At 42.1% G+C, this 10,018-nt stretch overlaps 1 non-coding gene across 1 annotated transcript; it reads left to right on the forward strand.

Annotated features, from left to right (window-relative positions):
- Positions 1-4,709: 4,709 nt before the first annotated feature.
- On the forward strand, positions 4,710-4,782 carry TRNAL-CAA (transfer RNA leucine (anticodon CAA)). The gene has a single exon. It is a non-coding gene; the product is annotated as a tRNA-Leu (tRNA).
- The last annotated feature ends 5,236 nt before the right edge of the window (positions 4,783-10,018 follow it).

A 10,018-nucleotide genomic window follows, 5' to 3' on the forward strand; every position in this document is an offset into this window, starting at 1 on the left:
ATGCGCCTCAATTAACGCGGCAGCTTCTGTACAGAAAATAAAGTCACTGGTGATTCAAAGTGTGAACTAAAATACAATATCTTGTGGTTTGAAGTTTCTGTTTGAACCAAAAAAAAACGACAAATATGCGGTAAATTAGTTTTTTGCTTCAAATTCGGGTTTAACTCAAAGGGGTCCGTATCCTTCACATGTACTCTGCGCCTTGCTGGCTATTGACGACCATATACTAACGTTCAAAGAAGAGAATTTGCAAAGTTTGCAAGCCAGGAGCGAGGTGAGACAACGCGATTTTTCAGCTAAGCACTACTGAGGTGCGTTTCAAAGCATCGCTCCTCTACCTTAGACGGTACAGACCGAGATGTTCCACTACCTTGCCGAGGTAAGTCTGCTAGCGTAACGCAGACTATCAATACCTGCACAGAGACTATACTTCGTTAAAGAGCTTCCTCATAGTGTGTAAAAACACGGACAATGTTTGTAACCGTTATGAAAATTTATAGCCTCAAGAAAGGTAATAATACCTGTATTTTGCGAACTTGTAATGCGTTAGGAAATTCTCTCAGGAAAACACACGGGAATTCGGATTCGTTCAACAGCAGTTAAATTTGCGCATTGGGAAACGAAAGTTGCTCTTCTCTCAAAACGCCGAATGCTGAAGGAAGCAGAGTATAGTGTCGGCGAAGATTTATCAAGCCCAATTGAGGATGCACGGAAGCACCTTCTTACTTTCACTAAGGCTAAATTTATTTGCGTGCTCCCTACGCTACAAAACTTAGTGCATCAGCCCTAGACGGTATATTTTTAACGAAACATCCAACACTGTACAGGAAGCTATGTATCAGTCATCTCGTCATCCAAAAAAAAGACTCAACTTACAACTACCTAGTGAACTTACCTTTCATTTTCCACAGTCTTTGCTAACGTATGCAGTTATCTCCCGAAGGGTGATCTAGTATCTAACATCATATCATCAACAATCAGCTACTTACTCATTCTACCAGAAACATGTATGTATGTATGTATGTATGTGTGTGTGTGTGTGTGTGTGTGTGTGTGTGTGTGTGTGTGTGTGTGTGTGTGTGTGTGTGTGTGTGTGTGTGTGTGTGTGTGTGTGTGTGTGTGTGTGTGTGTGTGTGTGTGTGTGTGTGTGTGTGTGTGTGTGTGTGTGTGTGTGTGTGTGTGTGTGTGTGTGTGTGTGTGTGTGTGTGTGTGTGTGTGTGTGTGTGTGTGTGTGTGTGTGTGTGTGTGTGTGTGTGTGTGTGTGTGTGTGTGTGTGTGTGTGTGTGTGTGTGTGTGTGTGTGTGTGTGTGTGTGTGTGTGTGTGTGTGTGTGTGTGTGTGTGTGTGTGTGTGTGTGTGTGTGTGTGTGTGTGTGTGTGTGTGTGTGTGTGTGTGTGTGTGTGTGTGTGTGTGTGTGTGTGTGTGTGTGTGTGTGTGTGTGTGTGTGTGTGTGTGTGTGTGTGTGTGTGTGTGTGTGTGTGTGTGTGTGTGTGTGTGTGTGTGTGTGTGTGTGTGTGTGTGTGTATGTATGTATGTATGTTGCTGCCAGGAAGTAATGAAGGAAAGTGCACAGGCCTGCTCACTGGCTCAAGCCGAGCCACAATCGCTACCACGTGCAGATAGAAGGAGAGTTGAAAGATGGGATAGAAAGACAGGATAGTAAAGACGCAGAAACCTGGCTAAACAATAACTTCACTGGTAGTAGAACTGCAAGTAGGGCTGTTGGCTAACGTTCATTTTTTACAAAAAAAACGCAGAGTCAAGAAGGACGCAAAACGAAGAAAAGTACACATCGCAGAGCTTTTGTTGCGTATTTCTCTTCGTCCTAGGTCTTAGTTTGCGCTGTGTTTTCTTCTGCAAAATAGATGTCACTGAGAGTGAAGTTTTGACCGAGCTACTCGACTTCCAAGTTTATAGAACTAACCGTGAAGCCACAAGGGGCGGTGGTGTTTTTGTAGCATTTAACCAACAATTTTTACTTTCTGTTTTTAATATTCCATGCAAACGCGAAAAACTCTGGTTACTGTGTCGCGCACCACCAATAGCAGTCTTACTGGGTTTTTCGTACAGGACTCCACAAAAAATTTGTTTTGGGGGAAAGGAAATGGCGCAGTACCTGTCTCACATCTGGGCAGACACCTGAACCTAAGGCAAGGAATAATCGTCCAAGGTTACTGGTCCAAGGTTCAAAATAAACTGTTGCAAGTCAGCGCTCGTGTGTTCTATGTGTCTTCCTTGTGTCCTTATCTTTTTTTTTTGTGCTGTACATATTTCAACAAGACTCACCAACATGACCAGACTGCCACCTAAGGGAAGGGATAAAGGAGGTAGTGAAAGAAAGGGAGAAAGAGATGCCGTAGTGGAGGTAGTCGAGGGCTCCGGAATATTTTCGACCACCTGGGGATCTTTAACGTGCATTGACATCGCACAGCATTCGGGTGCCTTTGCGTTTCTGCTGCATCGACACGCGGCTGCCGCTGGAGGCGAAACGCTAAGGCTCCCGTGTGCTGCGCGATGTCAGTGGACGTTAAAGATCCCCAGGTGGTCGAAAATATTCCGGAGACCTCCACAAGCCACTATTGAATTCTGCAACGAGCTCAATAACAGATAAATACAGCTTATATCAACCTATGCAAATGCCTCCAAAATCTGCTCTGAAGACGATAACGAATATCTGACTGTGATCTCCAGCGCGAAGCGTTCCTTACTACTCCCATATTTCCTGCGCACTAACCAAGAGACTTTTGGCAAGTCATGAACCGTCACCCAGGTCGCGCTATAACCTTCACTAATGACTCACTCACACGAAGTAATCTACGGTACTGAATATGCTGACGTTTTTAACTCTGTTGTTCGGTCTGCAGGACATAAAGAAAACGAACTATCCGCCTTTATTGATGAATTAAGTTTCGAATTCGATGCCATATTTTTGACTGAAATTGGTACACACGCACCACTGAAGTTTACAAACCAGACAGCTACAAACCTTTCTTCCTAAATCGGACATCTAAACATGGGGGTGGAGTGACAATACTAATGAAACATGCATACTGGGATATTTTACCCGAATTTTCTTTCATAAGTGACAATGTAGAATGTTTAACAGTTGTGTCGCAAAGAAATGTGCTTTCAGTCATGTACAGACCACCGGATTCTTTTGTTGATGTTTTTATCGGTCTTTTAGATCAATTGCTGAATTATGTAAATCAAACAAATCTTAACCTCATTCTCTGTGTAGATCTCAATATCGACTTATTGAAGCCATCTCCTGCTCAATTGACGTTTGGATCAACGGTAGAGTCCAGTGGCCATCTTATTTTAACCCAAGCTGCAACCCGTGTCACAAAGCGAACTGCTACCTTTCTTGATATTTTTGTAACCAACATAAATAGTAATTGTGTTTTCTCAGGAGTTTTATGCTGTGATATTAGTGACCACTACCCGATTTATGTACTTGTACGAGGCATCAAAAAGCAAACAACTGATTTACCCGCTGTAAAAACAACACAGTGCATCACACCCGTGACCCTTGAAACGTTTCATTCAAGTATTATTAACGAAAGTTGGACTGACGTATTTTCTTCTGATGCAGCCGATGATGCATATGAGCTATTCATTTCTCGTATTAAGTCATTATATCATGAACATTTTAAAGATAAGGTAATCAAGAAGTCAAGAAGAAATCGTAAACCTTGGATCAACCGCGAATCTCTAAAGATGATCAAAAAGAAATCCAAGTTGTTCAAGAAATTTATGAAAACAAAGTCGCTGGCTGATCGACAAAAATTCAGAGTATCGAAATAAATTAACTACTCATTTAAGAAATGAAAAAAGCAAATATCTGCATAACGAGTTTATGAGGGAAAATTGGGGTGGAAGCGCTGAAGTCTGGATGAAAATAAACAAACTACTGGATTGCAAATCAAGTTCTGCGGGTGTTACTAGTCTTACTCTCAAAGGTCATAAGGTAGAAGGAATCGAGCTAGCAGAAAAGTTCAATCATTTTTTAAGGATGCTGTTTCACAAAACACACCCCCGAAAACTGTAAATCCCAATATAAAAGCCAATGATCACAGTGTCTTTTTAGAACCTACCAGTGAAAATGAAGTTTGCAGTATTTTTGCCTCCTTAAATAATAGCAGATCTTGTGATATAGACAACATTCAAATTGCGTCGATAAAATACGTAATTGACAGCACAGCTTCTCTTCTGACCCATATTTACAATCTCGCACTATCTGCTGGTTTATTCCCAAAGTTAATGCAGGTATCAAAAGTTATCTATGTCTACAAAAAGAGAGATAAAAGTGATATGTCTAACTATCGACCAATCTCAATATTACCGGCCTTTTCAAAACGATTGTAAAGAATAATCTGCACAAGAATAATTAATTTTTGCTTAAAGTTCAATCTTTTTTCTCCTTCCCAGCATGGATTTATCCACGAGAAATCAACCGAAACGGCGTTATTAACGCAAAAAGAAATCATATTGGATGCAATTGAAAATCGAGAAATATGTATCGGAATTTTTGTAGACTTTTCAAAAGCTTTCGACCGCCTCAATCATGGTGTTTTACTGCAGAAACTGGAATTATACGGCATACGCGGAACGCCCCTAAACCTTATAAAGTCTTACCTTCAACCTCGTTATCAGAAAGTCCAAATAGGGTCCCATATGTCAATACCCACGGGAGCAGCAGATTGGACAGCCGTCGCCGTAGCTCAGTTGGTAGAGCACCGGACGCAATATTCGGAGGTCGTGGGTTCAGATCCCACCGGCGGCATGGTTGTTTTTTCTGCTGCTTTATAAGTAACTTTCTTTAAGCAATAGATTAATTTAAGTATTAGCATCACACTGATAAACACAACACATAAAAAAATTAAATATTCCCCTATGCACCTTGGTTTCGGTGACAGTTGGCTCCCTAAATAAGTTTGTCAAACGAGCCCCTCATTTCATTTACCTTGTCTGCTTATATATATATATATATATATATATATATATATATATATATATATATATATATATATATATATATATATATATATATATATATATATATATATATATATATATTGTGTGTGTAAAAAATCTTTTATATGTATATCTGTGTCTGTGTAAAAAGATTTCTCTATAGTGCTGGCCGATCTTCCGATGTTTGCAATCTTGTACATAGTACTCATATTTCCTGCTGTATGTCATGTAAATGGGGTCCAGGGGTCCCTCAAGTGATCTGCGATTACTTTTTGCCCGGACCTACCCACATCAATGATGTAAATAAAATAAACTTGATACTTGAAGTGTCTGGGCTAAACTACACTACTTCATTATTTTCCTTTACTCAATATTGAACGTACTATGTCAATCATTACATTTTACACAGACGGAACTTCATCAATAATCCAGAAACCTAATCTATCATCATCGTCAATTCGCACTTATGAAATTCAATGTAAACTTCTAAGGAATGCAAGACACATGGCTTCATCATACCTGTCCTTGCTGCTCTCACAGATACTTTCTTCAGGAATTGTGCCGGATTATTGGTAAGTGGGAAAGGTCGTTCCATTCTACAAAACAGGTAACACAAAATCTCCATTAATTTGCCGGCCTGTCACACAAGCAAGCACCCCATGCAAGATCATAGAATATGTCATCTGCTCTCAAATCATGGCTTTCTTAGATTGTAATTGCATTTTCCAGCCCTGACAACATGGTTTTCGGGAAAAATTTTCTTACGAAACGAAACACATTTAGCTCTTTACGTTTTTGTCTTGCGTAATAACCTCGACACAAAACTTACAGACTGACGCGATTATTACGGATTCTGCCAAAGCATTAGATCAAGCATCCCACCGATGCTTGCTACGAAAATTTCAACTGCTCAACTTGCACCCTCACGCTCTATTCAGGAAAAAGAAATTTTTGCCTAATCACGCACAAGCTAGCCTCCTCCCAGTAACTTCTCGCGTGCCGCAAGTGTCTGCTTTTAATATGCATTAATGATTTACCTCAGTGTTTGTCCTGTAATATGCGTATGTGAGCAGACGACTGCGTCTTCTACCGCACTATTAATAACACATCTGATCAAACTGCACTCCAGAACGATCTTGATTGTGTTTTGGAATGTTGCAGCAATTCGCTAATGACCCCTAATGCGAATAAATGTAAATACATGTCTTTCTCTCGTCGTCGCAGCCCTTCTATCTTCCCTTACACACGCCTCTAGAACTTGTGAAAACATATAAGTATGAAGGTGTAACCCTACCTGCAATTTTTCTTGGCGCCCACATGTCACTAATCTTATCTTGGCGGCTAATAAAACCTGAATTTTTTTAAAACAGAACCTCCGGAACACCGCACTACATGTGAAATTACTTCCATATACCTCTTTTGCTAGGTAGAAATTCGAATACGCATCCTCCATCTGGAACCTGCATCAAGGAAACCTAACCGACGCGTTAGTAATAATGGAAAATCGTGTTGTTAGATTCATTCATGACTCATACTCATATGACTGCAGTCTCATATCTGAAATCGAAACCTGGCTTGTCAACGCTAGCATGTCGACGTTACATTTCCAGCCATTCTCTTTATCATATGTTATTTTTTATTTCCTTAATCAAGCACCATACATCACACCAGCAGCACGCATATCTCATCGCACGAGCCATTTCAAGTTGTGCGCCCATGTACTCGGACCACTCCCTTCACCGCCTCCTTTTCCTTCCGAACCGCCAGACTGGAGCGGCCTTCCCCTAACATCGCTGCTAGCACCGGTCAATCTTCATTTTTAGAACAAGTAACTGACTGCTTTGTTGAATTATTAAACACCACGATATTTACGATGTTTTCATCAAAACGCACTCCTTATGCAATGCCCCTACGAAGGACTTCAATGGTAATAATGTTACGTGATATGAACTTTCCGTTTTATTCAGCAAGCACCCAGGATTTTTTTTTTTTCGTGAATAGTGTGCGTCGTCCATTTTGCTCACAATGACTTGAAGCGTTTGGCCACGTGTTGCGTACAGTCAAAAAGTGCACATAGTCTTCGAACTAACCGCGGGAACACATCTGTCGGCTTGGCCTGTTCTTCACAAAACACTCCAAGTGAAAGGTATGCTCAAGACTATTCTGCGTGAAATTGTTTATGCAGAGAGGTAAGTATACCCATGCCCGTAAATTTCTAGAGCACATCTTATGTACAAACATAATAAACATTTGAATCACGCATTAAATCCAAACCAGCATGGCTTTTGGCAAGCCACGTCATGTATTACACAACTAGCCTAGTTTGTTCATGAGGTATGCGAAGCTCTAGACTGTTGTAGTATCATTGACTGCATGTTCATAGATTCTAAGAAGGCTTTTGACGTAGTAGATTGTGGTTTATTAGTCCACAAGTTGTGGTCTTTAAATGTGAATGTGATGGTTGTTGAATGGATCAAAAAATATTGATGTATAAGGTATCAGTATGCCACAATAAACGGAACCAATTCAAATGTAACTTCCGTTACGTCCGGCGTCCCACAAGGTTCAGTTCTGGAACCGCTGATTTTTCCTATGTTCATTAATAGCATATCAGCAAATCTTACTCCCTGCATGCGACTTTTCGCTGATGACTATGTAGTACAAAGAAGTGAAAAATGCCCATGACTCACTTGCTTTGTAGGAAGACATAAATGCAGTGCATCGGTGGTGCGAACAGTGGCCCATGAAATTAAATTAGCAAGAAACAGTACACATGTCTTTCACAAGAAATAAGAATGTACCCAATGGCTAAGATGGACCGATAGAATTTAGGAAGAGTTCAGAACTTAGCGGCCAGCTAGTTTCTGGGATTTATAGTACACACATTAGTGTGTCTAACGTAAAAAAGGAATTAGAATGAGAACCTCTTGAAGGGAGAAGAAGACAGCTAAGGATTGAATTTTTTCCAAATGTATAGTGCCACTGAATTTCTACTCCTAGAGAGAAGTACATTTTCTATCTATACTACAGATCCAACAGGGTTGATCATAACCATAAAGTCCGCGAATTCAGATCAAGAACCGATTTTTTCAAGATGTCGTTTTTCCCCACAGTGTTCGAGAATATTGTTAATTTTACATGTTATTATTACTGACAATGAGCTGTCTACATTGTCATTGTAACTGCCCCGGCAATATTTCCTCGTTTTGTACAACCTACACCCCCCCCCCCCCCCCCTCTTAATCGCCACATGTGGCGCTGTGGGTAAATAAATAAACTGCAATACCGCTTCTCCTCTGATGGCGCCATCTCTTCGTGTTCACGTCAACTAACAAGACCTCGCTGCTAGCCCCATCTACGCCACAGGAACCAAACGTCAATCTTAAGTAAACCTTTTTTTTTTTTTCTCAACTGCACTGGTCGGTGTCTCCAATCTCCTGCGACGCACAAGCATTGTGCCCGAGAGACCAAACAAATTGGCAGGACGGATACCACTGGTTAAGGCGAGATTCAATAACCACTGTTTAGGTATTAATGATTTATGATACGTTTTGGTAGAGAATATGAGAGCAACCTCACATCTGTAAAGTTCTTGAGCGCTCTTTTTAGTTTTCCACACATATTCATGTTTCATCCAGGTCTCCACTCCAGTCCGCCGCTCTAGAAGTGAAGCACTGCCGATAATCCTCTCCTCTGGCGGCGAACTTCGCAGCAGCTGCCGTAGTGGATCATGCAACATTACTCCGCTACCGCCATACAATTCCTCCTCCTAACACGGTAACCACCCTCCGAGTGGTTCCCGTGGCAACGCCCCCACCGGTAACGCCGACGATTATGACACACTAGGACATACTACTACGACATGAAACCCAGGAAAGGGCACTTAATAGCTGTCGCTGTAAAGCCCCGCGCACATGGCCAGTTCCTTTTTACAACCACCTGCACACTGCGAGCCACGCGACAACCGCCCCCCCCCCCCCCCCCACCCCACCAGTCCCGGGAGGACTGGAAAGAAGCGTGCAGAAATTACGAACTGACATCTGAGTTCGCCGCCAAGCTCCCGGCCACTTGCAAGGCTCTACTCATCCATAACTGCGCGGTCCTTTTGTTTCGATGAAATTGTTTCCTCCTCCTTCTCGAGCGGCCGCGGTGGCTGAGTGGTAATGGCTCTCGGCTGCTGGCCCGAAAGATGCGGGTTCAATCCCGGCCGCGGCGGTCGAATTTTGATGGAGGCGAAATTCTAGAGGCCCGTGTACTGTGCGATGTCAGTGCACGTTAAATGACCCCAGGTGCTCGAAATTTCTGGTGCCCTTCACTACGGCGTCCCTCATAGCCTGAGTTGCTTTGGGACGTTAAACCCCAATAAACCAAACTAATCCTCCTCCTTCTCCTCAGTGCTCTCGCGCCCCGTGGCTGAAGCGTCGCCTAAACATTTCCCCTCAACCTCCGAGCGTCGACGAAGAAAGTCCAATAGCTCTTTCAGGAAGTTCTGCGCCCTCAAAAAATTATAATAAAATTAATAATAACAATTATAATTAAGACCCCCGCGCTGGCTCAGTGGTTATGCCGCTCAGCTCCTCACCCGAAAGACGCGGCTTCGTTCCCGGTCACAGCGGTCGCATTTCACTAGAGGCAAAAATTCTAGACGCCCGTGTACTGTGCAATGTCAGTGCACGTTAAGCAACCCCAGGTGGTCGAAATTTCCGGAGCCCTTCACTACGGCGTCCCCCATAGCCCGAGTCGCCTTGGGATGTTAAACCCTCATAAAGAGCAAAGCAATAATGACTATTAGTCTTTATTTTGCCCATTAAGAGCGACAGCCTTTGTTACGGTACACTAACAACTGTTCGCAAATTACATATGGAAGGAAAATTTGGATGAACAAAATAATACATGCAAACATCAACATGCTGGCGATCTCTGGTGTTGCCTGATGTATGGCATAATAACTGTGCGCGTATTTTTCCCGTAATAAACAGTCTGGTCTCGGAGCATTTTTTTTTGGTAAGATTAATTCTAAGATAAGAGATCAATCAGCTTGATCA

The sequence above is a fragment of the Amblyomma americanum genome, chromosome 6, assembly GCF_052857255.1.
Source record: "Amblyomma americanum isolate KBUSLIRL-KWMA chromosome 6, ASM5285725v1, whole genome shotgun sequence".
Taxonomy (NCBI): domain Eukaryota; kingdom Metazoa; phylum Arthropoda; class Arachnida; order Ixodida; family Ixodidae; genus Amblyomma; species Amblyomma americanum.